At 37.7% G+C, this 9,679-nt stretch overlaps 2 pseudogenes; one reads left to right on the top strand and one right to left on the bottom strand.

Moving 5' to 3' along the window:
- The window catches only part of LOC106736460 (zinc finger protein 25-like), a 62,914-nt pseudogene that overhangs the window by 1,069 nt on the left and 52,166 nt on the right, over positions 1 to 9,679 (top strand).
- LOC102492386 (SWI/SNF-related matrix-associated actin-dependent regulator of chromatin subfamily A member 5 pseudogene) lies at positions 8,165 to 9,653 on the bottom strand (annotated as a pseudogene).

Genomic DNA, 9,679 nt, shown 5'->3' with positions numbered 1-9,679 from the left:
CTTCTTGCTTGGACAGAAAGCTGCTTGCAGCCTGCTTAAGATAATGACAGCTGAAAGTAGCATTATCCATATCATTGCTACATTACAAATGAAAAGCGTAGTGCCTCTTGGTCTGGAGAGCAGCAGAGGGAAGGACCTTGAACACTAAACTCTTCTTTCATATTTCAAAATATTTATGAGCACTTGCTGACTGCCTAGAAATAGACAAACTGGCTGTAGTCCTGAGAACCGTGTCAAAATCTTTTTCAGTGTCCAACTCAAGGACAATGATTAGTTTAAGACTCCTGGTGACACAAAACTCTTGTGCTGGCTTTGCTTTTTAGAGTATTTTTTTCTCCATCTCCTTAGACAAAATTAATTTTCACTTTTTTTTTTTTTTAATTTTTCTTGTCAGGGCCCATTCTGACACCCTGAGTATACCCATTTGCTTAGCTGGAAACTTTGACTCTTTTCTAATAAACTTTGCTTACTATCCTCTCCTTTTGTCCACTTTTCTAATTCTTTGTGACCATCAGACAAGAACCTGCCCAGGTGTTGTATTTGAACACCTAGCACTTCATATAATGGATACTACTCTGTATCTCATTAAGTTTACTCATCTGTAATATGAGCCTATTTCCAGTACTAGTGAAAAGCCCCCAGTTTCCCAGTGAAGTAACTGGGGGTCTTTCCAGACAGAGTGTTACTATGGCAGTTGTGTTTGTGGGATGTCTTGGTGTCTTAAAGTGAATAAAGACTCTGGTTCCCTCCTGCATTTCTTTGGCTTGCCTAGCACTCCTGGGTAAGTTACTTTATTTCTTTTCAGATTTTTTGCTATGGGACACAAGTACTTGCCTGAGAGATACAGAGATGGGCAGGATAGGTAGGGAGGAAGGAGAAGTCACCCCTCAGTGGGGTGGGCATGCCAAAAATCCCTCCTTCTCCATTTTCCTCTTGGGATTTTGGGCACAGATGAACATACTCTGGATGTAATTTTCAAGTCACTGGATCTGGGAATCAAACTACAAAGTTGCATGTGGACCCAACAGCCTTTCCTCTATGCCACTGGCTGGCCCACTCCTGGGTAAATTTAAAAACTTTTAGGGGCTGTCTGCTTTAGTGGTTAAGGTTTTGAACTCCCACTTGGCTGAAGGAAGCAGCAGCCTTTCCTTCAGTCCAAGATCTGGCAGTTTGAAAATCACACTAGGTGCATGTGCCTTTTTGTCCAAAATTCCGGGAGAAGAATGGAAGAGAAAGGATTGTCGTGTGGCCATCATCCTTGCTGGGTGTGTTCTCATCCACCTCCCTCCTTTCTGCCACACCACAATCCCTTCTCCTCCATTCTCCTCTCGGGATCTTGGGCATGCACGCACACGTGCCCAGCGTGAGTTTTAAGCCACCGGGTCCGGGACGCGAACCGTGGTCGACTACGTGGGAGTCCAGCAACATAGCCATTACGCCAACTGCTGGTCCCAAGACCTGGCAGTTTGAAAATCACACTAGGTGCATGTGCCTCTGTGTCCAGAATTCTAGGAGAAGAATGGAAGAGAGGGGATTGTGGTGTGGCCATCATCCTTGCTAGGTGATTTCTCATCCCCCTCCCTCTTTCTGTCACTCTCCAGCAAGTGCATTCACCCTATGGCAAAAACCTAAAGGGGAAAAAAAGAATCTTATACAAGTTCAAATTCAGAATCCAGTGACAGTGATTTCTATTAGGCAGTTTGGAGTACTGGTGAATGGTAGCATTTTATTTGAAATAAAGTAAGTATTGTGAAGGTAGAAAATTATACATGTAGGAATCTCCCCTGAAAGAACACCCCTGTGGCCTGAATACTGTTAGTACTTCAGAGCAGTGGCAGAAGAGCCTGAGAAAGGAACAAAAAAAATCAGTTTACCTAAAGTAATTATTCATCTTTCTTCCTAGAGTGGACAAAATTTGGATAATCCTACCTTCTCCTGAAGCACTGGATGCTGCTCAGAGGTTTGAACCAACTTTTAGAAGGGACAGAGAGTTTGACTGAGATGGGTAGGCAAAGCCCTAACGGTGTTACTTATTGGAGAAAGCTTAGAGTGTGGCCTGGCGTGAAGTTGTAACTTGTCATCCTGAGAGTGTCTGTCTACAGTGCTCTGTAAACAGACTTCATTCTTTCAAACTGTTGTCATTATTTTCTGTGTCTGAGCTCACTTAAACCTGATCTCTCACCAAATTTGGCAAGTAGAGAAAAGCGGATGCACCCTCTATCTTGATAGGTTTTCTTAGTAGTTCAGGAAGGGTTTGTCAAAGAATTTCTGCCTTATAAGAAAAATGGAAATAAATTAGATTTGAGATGTGTCTTTCCCAGAGTGGTTATTTGTAGATGCTAGACATTCTGACATTTGGCTAGTGTTATCTGATTTCAATCAAATGAACCATTTTTTTACTTCCAATTTTTTTTTTTGTGAGACATTGAGGTTAACACAAACATGACTTCTAGTACCTTTCCTATCCCTCAACAAATTTTGTGACTTATGTGGTTTCAAAGAGTTTTCCACTTAATAATAGCAATGTCTTATTAAGATAATAAATTCTGCAGAAAATTTATAAGAGCTTTTTTATTTTTTTCTGCTTTTTAAAGGTATTTTTGCTGTAGAACACACACACACTCACCAGAAAGAATTCCCCCCACACCCCCCAACCTTGGGGGATGGCCAATTCTTAATCCTTTCTTCTCCTCTCTCCTATGATTTTGGGTGTACACATACATTCACTCACTCATGTGCCTGGCATGGTTTTCATGCCACTGGGTCTGGGACTTGAACCACATACTCAACCATGTGTGGGATCTACTGCTTTAACCACAGTGCTTTCCACTAACCCATAAGAGCCTATTTTACATTATGTAAAATAGGAAAATTAGACTATATGACACTTTTATTTTATTTTTTTTAAAGAACTATTTTATTTAACTTTATTTATTATTATTATCATTATTATTTTCCAGTTTGATGAGAGAAAAACAGAGAGAGAGAGAGGAAGTGAGAAAGCAAGCCACCAGGTCTGAGACTTGAACCGTGGTCAGCCATGTGGGAGTCCAGTGCCTTTTACCACCATGCCACTTGCTGGCCCCAGACACTTATATTTTAAACCAATTTTTAAAATGTAAATAAAATGTAATGCAGTACTCTTGTATGAGAAACAAATCCTTTTGTTTATTAATTAAAAATCTTTTTCCTGTGTGTAGGAGTTTTTCCCTTAGTACACATATGCATGTCAGAGAGAGACTGAGACAGTGAGAAGGAAAGTAAGAAATCTCTCCCTAGGGGTGATGATCACACTACAGTCCCTTCTCCTCCTTTCTCCTTCTGAGATCTTGGGCATGTATGTACATGCACACAGTGTAAATTTTAAGACACCAGGCCTGGTACTTGAACTGTGGTCAGCCATGTGATAATCCAGTGACATAACTGCTAGGCCATCTGCTGCCTATTTATTTATTTATTTATTTATTTATTTATTTATTTATTTATTTATTTATTTATTTATTTATTTATTTATTTATTTAGTACAGAGACTTATAGCATGTAAAAATCTTAAAACTTGGGACCAGCAGCTAGTGTAATGGTTATGTCACTGGACTCCCATGTAGTCGACCGTGGTTCAAGTCCTGGACCTGGTGGCTTAAACTCACTCTGGGCACGTGTGCATGTGCCGCGTGCATGCCCAAGATTCCAAGAGGAGAATGGAGGAGAAGGGATTGCCGCGTGGTCATTCCCCCTTGGGATGATTTCTTGCTTTCTGTCTCTCTGTCTCCCTCTGTCTCTCTGGCGAGCACATGCGCCCTATAGCAAAAAAAAAAAAGGAAAAACTTAAAACTTCATCTACTAATGTACACAAAATTGTTCGCGAGGTTTTTCAAAAGTTTTACACATAACTGTGAAGTTCTGTTGATTGTATCTGACAAGTATTTAAGACTTTCTGCCTCATGTGATATTGTTAAAAACATAGTTGGGGCTTAAATGTATTGTTTAGCATTTTCTGTGTAAGGAACAAACTAAGTATTCTAAAAACTAGCCAATTTATTTGCTCAAGGGTACTTGGATGTACATTTTGGGGTTGATTCAGCTGGGTATTTTCTATTCTGGTTGACTGGATGGCAAGTGAGGCTTTAGCCATGTGTTGCCTCAAGAGTGATTCATTTCAGGGACCAGCAGTTAGCGTAATGGCTATGTCGCTGGACTCCCACGTAGTCGACCGTGGTTTGCGTCCCGGACCCGGTGGCTCAAACTCACGCCAGGCACGTGTGCGTACATGCCCAGGATCCCAAGAGGAGAATAGAGGAGAAGGGATTGCGGAGTGGCCATCCCCCCTGGGGGGTGATTTCTCGATTTCTGTCTCTCTGTCTGTCTGGTGAGCACACGCGCCCTATAGCAAAAACCTCTATAAAAAAAAAAAAAAAAAAAGAGTGATTCATTTCAGATGACTTCGCTCTTCTGTCTAGTGGTGTGTGCTGACTCTTGGTAAGGCCCATGTAGCCACCAATTTAGTCTCAGGATTTTTCAATAATGACTCTGCTAAGAAGTGAAGCACTGTTGTGAGCAGGTGGTGTGTTGGTTAAGGCACTGGATTCCCACATGGGCTAACTCTGGTATGAGTCCTGGACCTGGCAGCTTGAAAATCATACTGGCACATGTGTGCACGTACCCAAAATCCTGAGAGGAGACTAGAAGAAAAGGGATTGTGGTAAGGCTATTCACCATTTCTCCCTTTCCTTCTCTCTGTCTCTCTCCAGTGAGCATATACGCCCTATGATAAAAACAATAAAGAATGGAAGCACTAGTTGGCAAAAACTTTCCAGACTTAGATTTCTATAGCATTTTCTTTTTTTCGGTTTATTTTATTCATGATAGAGCATGCATGTCCACTCAAGATTGAGAGAAAGAGATAAGCACATACAGGGATTCCTTACCCTGTTTCCCCAGCTCTCTAACTCATCAGGATCTTAGGCATGTGCACTTATTCACAGGCTTGATTTTATTCTGACCTAGGGATCCAAAATTGTGGTTAACCATATGCCTTCCAAGACTGAAATTACATTTGTTATTGACTCTGAGCTGGACATGTGTTATGATATTTTTTTCCATCAATTTTTGCTATAGGGCATGTGTGCTTGCTAGAGAAAGCGAAAGGAAGAAAGAAGGAAGGAAGGAAGAAAAAAAGGAAGGAGAAATCTCAAACCAGAAATGTGCCCATGCCACAGTTTCTTCATTCTTGCCTCAGAATTTTGGGCACACCTGAACGTGTGCCCGTCCTGCCTTTCAAGGTGTTGGGTCTGTGACTTGAACCACGTTTTACCATGTGGGATGCAGCTGCATTAACCCTTATGTCATGGGGTAGCCTAATAATTTCCATTTCAATATGACTTAATTTATGGATTTTAATTATATTATTGTCTCTTGATCTTTGTCTTTGATGGCTGTTTTGTAGTTTTATAATATTTGTTATTGTCAGTTAATCCAGTGCTTTAATTCAGAAATTGTCTAATTATATATGTATTTATATTTCACATTCTAGATAAATTTGAGAATTTTTGGTCCCTTTCTTCCATGAAAAGAAAACATACTGAAATTTTGATGGAGTATTTGTATCAATGACAGAGATAGCACTTCATTTTGATGAATTTTGAAAAAGTGGTCATCTTTATAAAGGTGAGTTTTTCTTCATGTACATATATGTAACTACATTTTTCAGGTCTATAATTTTTTTTCTTATATCTTTTACATATTTGTTTCTAAAAACTCATATACATGTATATTACACAAATATCATCTTCATATAACTTATGTTGTATTTTATACTATTTATTAAATGGGACCTATAAGAACTAAATTATGACTTACTCCTAGGAATCACTTCCCCTACACTACCCCCATTCTTTTCTCACTTAATGACTTCTTGCTTCTTCCTCAGTTTCCAACATTTAAACTAATGCTATAAATTCTTTTTTTTTTTTGGAGAGGTTTTTGCTATATGGCATGTGCGCTTGCCAGACAGACAGAGAGAGGCAGAGAGATAGAAAGCAAGAAATCACCCCCCAGGGGGGATGGCCATGCTGCAATCCCTTCTCCTCCATTCTCCTCTCGGGATCTTGGGTACGCACCCACTGGTGTGAGTTTAAGCCACCAGGTCCAGGACTTGAACTGCAGTTGACTACAAAGGTGTCCAGCGACATAGGCTTATGCTAACTGCTGGTCCTGCTATGAATTCTTATCATAGTACTTACATTCTTATATTTCTTTGAGTTTGTGCTGGTTGTATGTGTGTCTGGGAGCTTATTGAATCAGTTTCCTAAAGTACAGATAACTAGACATTCAACCTTTTTTTGCCCCTTAGAGTTTAGTTCCAAATGTTTATTGATACTGTTTAGTTTTATTTTTTTGATTTTGGTATTTTCCCATTTACTAAAGATGTTAAACATGGTTTACACATGTATTGAACATTTAGAAATCTAGAGTGTCTCTCTAAGTGTCTTTGCCTACTTTTCTTTGGGGGAGGTCTTTTTTCTTATTAAAAATGTTTAGTTACAGGGTCAGGATGTAGCATAGTGGCTAGGGTGCTGGACTCCTACAGGAGTGATCACAATTTTCCTGGACCTGGTAGCTTTCTCTCTGTCTATCTGTCTCTCTCTGGTGAGTATGTGTGCCCTGTAGCAAATTTTTAAAAAAGGGATAAACAAAATTGAATAAATAATTCTTAAAAATTAGCTAGTACTTAGGAGGCAGGAGGATCATAAGCTAGCAAGATCCTGTTTTTTAAAATATTTTTATTAAAAAAAAAAGAGAAGTATGTTTGATTAGACATATGATCATTATTTTTCACACTCTTGTCACTTCTTTTTACACAATTTACATGTATCATTTGATGAATAGAATTTTTATTTTAATGTAGTCCAATTTATAAATTATTTAAAATTTTGTTTTACATAACTCTTAAAAGGTATCTTTGGAAATTATGTAACATGGGCAGAAAAGGTACCTCATAATTTTTTTGCTACACAGCTATAATATTGTCTTCACAGCTAATGTTCTTTGGAAAATATTTTTTTCTCTGCTTCTCTGAAGTGCCATCTCTTTCACTGATACAAGGTACTACCAAAAGCCAGAGGTATTTTTAAGAGTTTGTCTTGATAGGTCAACTGGTCTGTTTATTTCCAGTTTTACACTGTTTGATTTTTATTTTTTTATAAAATTTGTATTCATATGTGTGTGTTTGTGTGTGTATGTTATCATTGCAAGATTATACGTTCGTTATCAAAATTGACAGATTTCTTTGAAATTTTTTTTTTTTCTTGAGAGAGATTTTTGCCCTAGGATACATATACTTGCTGGAAAGACAGAGACAGACAGAGAGAACTCACCCTCTGGGGGGATGGACATGCCACAGTCCCTTCTCCTCCATTCTCCTCTTGGGATCTTGGGCACACATGCAAACACATCCAGTGTGAGTTTTAAGTCACTGGGTCTGGTCAAGTACATGAAACTCTAGTGATTGATGTAACCATTATGGCATCTGCTGGTCCCATTCCCTGAATTTATTTTAGAGAACTAACATTTGGCATTGTTGATTTTCTCTGTGATGTGTTTAATTTTATTGTCTTTGCTTCTTTTTTTTTCTATTTTTTTAAGGATTATAAAAGTTATATTTATTCACGAGGCTACATTTATTGCATTCCCTTAGAAAAATGGAGAACTGTTTATGTACCCAATTTGCACATATGAAACTTTATACAAATAATGTGTAGCACATAAAGGCCTCTGGTACAGCTAAAATCCTGACACTACAATTTGGGTATTTCTGCTTTAGGGTCTCTAGTTTATCAAGTCTGTCCATAGAAAACAAAAACTGGAATTCTAGTCAGTCTTGCTGCTTGTTAACATTTAGAAATTATTTTAAAATATAATAAAATAAAATTTTCATTTCCTCTAAAACTCAAAAATACTATAAACTGGGAGGGGATATATATTGTCACCGATTTCAATTTAACACTATGACAAATTCACACCTTGTTTTGGCTGGGTCTTAAAAAAAAAATCACCTTAGTTATGACATTATCTTTTTAAGTTGTGGCTGCTTCAGAAGGTCATTCGTCAAAATACTTACCAAATAATTAAAAAGAATAATACTCCTTTTACAAAATGGTACAGTACATTAAAGAGCCAGAAAATACTAAATGTCTTTGGCTACACAACTAAAAGGCCATTCTTCCAACAGAATAGGGAATATTCACTTTATAACCATCTACAGAAACAGAAAGCATAACAGAAATATGCATAGAATTTCATTATAATTTGTCTTGCCTTTTTTTGCCCATTCTACAATAAGCAAGGAGAATGCAATTTACATAATCTTTCCAGATGAGACTCAATAGCACTACAAAGAAAATACCCAAATTTTCTGCAAAGGCAATGCGAATTAAAACAATTACACAACTAAGTGAAGACCGAGGGACAAATGTTATTAGCAATTTTTTTCTTCTTTGTAACGAATGTGCTTGTTTTTAAGCCTTAACAATTGTAAAAATTATAGCTAGTAAACAAACTCACAATCTTCACAAATGAAACTATATAGAAAAATAAATCAAACGAAACATTTATTAATAAACGAAGCCTATTTTATTACTTCAAGTGTTAATGATAAAAAAAATTTCAGCACAGCTGTTGCATTTAAAAAAGTGAAACTACATACTATGTTTCTAGCTCAGTAAACAGATGAACCTGATGTCTTTGAATGACAATAGAGCATTGTACAGTACATCTTATGAAGACCCGTAAATTAAAGAACTACTGGTTTAAAGTTAGTGATTATGAAACAAATATGTATTCATAGTTTTAGCTTCTTTTTTCCTTCCCCAACCATCAGGTGCTCCATCCATTTTATGTTTCTGTGTCGAAGGCTTTGGTCCTCGCTTCTTTTTCTCTACCTTCTCCTTTTCTTCTAATTCCATGTTTTCCCTTTCAATCAAGGTAATTAAAGTATTAAACCTCCTATGGAGCTCCATTGCAGTTTTGGACTTAAGAAACCAGTCAAATCTGAATTGAGGAGAGTTGCGAATACATTGTTGCAATTCATCATAAACATTTTCCTTGTCAAATCCAAGTTTGTGAAGCATACAAATCAGAAAACGATCTTCTTCAGTATAGTTTTTTCCTTTGTTAGTACCATAAGATATTTTCAGCTGATGAAAAGGTGCTTTATACCGTCCAATCTTTGTGTCAAGTGCTTTTTTGATACTTACTCTTCTTTGAATTCTTGCCTCTCCTCTTTCAATCTGAGCCATGATCTTCTCTATGTCCTGGAGCTCATTGCATCTTTCCCAGAACACAGCAGAGTATTCAATGACTTCCTCTGGAGTTTTTCCTTCTACTTCTCTTGCTATATTTTCAATATCATCACGACCCCACTTCTCATTAGCTTCGATGAACTGGTTAAAATCTCTTTTATTCCAATTGGTAAATCCCTGTGTTAGAAGCTTTTCTTTTTCCTCTAACCCTTCATCATTAAGAGGCTCAGCTTCATCGATTTTAAGCTGTTCTTTCTGTGCCTGTGCTGCATTAGGTAGGTCAGGACTTCGAGGTACCTTGTACCCAATAGTTTTTCTGTAATACAGAATTTTTTTTTCCAGTAATTCAAATAAACGGGGGGGGGGGGGGAAAAAATGAGAAT

This window comes from Tupaia chinensis, unplaced genomic scaffold (genome assembly GCF_000334495.1).
Source record: "Tupaia chinensis unplaced genomic scaffold, TupChi_1.0 Scaffold140564_1, whole genome shotgun sequence".
Lineage (NCBI taxonomy): Eukaryota > Metazoa > Chordata > Mammalia > Scandentia > Tupaiidae > Tupaia > Tupaia belangeri.
This window is presented reverse-complemented; position numbering and strand designations above follow the sequence as displayed.